Here is a 1,136-nt window from a genome sequence, read left to right on the forward strand (position 1 = left end):
CTGGTGCGCAAATTCCAGGTCGTGCCTCGTGGAGTCCTTCTCTGGAAGCGCCAAGAGGAGGCAGCGCGGTGGGGACACAGCCGGTTGCTGTCCTTTCCCCCACACGACCACCGGACCTGGAGGTGGGGTGGGGTGAGGGGGGACTTGCGGTCAGCGCGACGAGTGAGGCCGATCACTAGTGGGAAACGGGAGACTTTGGCCCGAGAGAGCCTGCAGTCGTGCTGCGTAGAGGGGCTGCTTTTAAGGAGGCCAGGAGCAGGCGAGGATGGTCGTGGGCCCGGCGTTGTTTCGTCGGAGCCCGCAGCTGATTCGGTCTCGGTGTCTACGGCCTGACATTCCCGAGTGACAAGACTCAGTGTCTCTGGTGCCAGCGAGGTTGGACAAGATAGTGGCATTCTACTCTGTTTTCTGCTGGGGCTGGAAGGGACGGGAAATACATTGTTTCCAGAATGTTACAGCAAGATCTCGCAGCCCTATGTCTCTGTGGCGCAATCGGTTAGCACGTTCGGCTGTTAACCGAAAGGTTGGTGGTTCGAGCCCACCCAGGGACGAGCTTCGGCCTAGAATCGAAGGAGGTCTCAGCTGCCGCTTTTCCGTGTCTGCCCAATTGCCCTTTCAGTTCCTCCCCAGCGCCCTTCTTCAGGAATCTCCACCCAGCCCAGCTGATCCCCAGCACGCTCCTTCCTCCCGGTTTTTAACCCTGGTGCCCCTGTGTCTTGGCACCACTCCATGGAGGGCTGCCCCTCACTAACTCATCTGCCTTGTACATTCCAGGGCACCTGCCAGAGGATAAAGGGACATGCACACGGGTGGGGGGAATCTCTTACTCAAGCTGGGATGTCGGCAATCAGGCTCTGTGCACCACCTGCACGGCACCACAACGCGCAGTATTCACGGACGGATCTCAGACGCCTCCACCCTTTCATTTGAGACTGTCGCTTTCTTTTTTCCTTTATTGCCCCACCCCAGGTACCATAATCCAGGTTCAGAATACTGCTTTCGATTCCCTCCAGCCCTGCTTCAGACAACCCTCCCTCAAGCCCCAAGCAATATTAATCTGCTTTCTGCCTCCATAAGTTTCTTTTCTGGACATTTCAGATAAATGGAATAAATCAATATGTAGTGCTTTGTGACTG

At 56.4% G+C, this 1,136-nt stretch overlaps 1 non-coding gene across 1 annotated transcript; it reads left to right on the forward strand.

Moving 5' to 3' along the window:
* Window positions 1-477: 477 nt before the first annotated feature.
* On the forward strand, window positions 478-551 carry TRNAN-GUU (transfer RNA asparagine (anticodon GUU)). The gene has a single exon. It is a non-coding gene; the product is annotated as a tRNA-Asn (tRNA).
* Window positions 552-1,136: the final 585 nt, after the last annotated feature.

Source organism: Hippopotamus amphibius, chromosome 1 (genome assembly GCF_030028045.1).
Source record: "Hippopotamus amphibius kiboko isolate mHipAmp2 chromosome 1, mHipAmp2.hap2, whole genome shotgun sequence".
NCBI lineage: Eukaryota > Metazoa > Chordata > Mammalia > Artiodactyla > Hippopotamidae > Hippopotamus > Hippopotamus amphibius.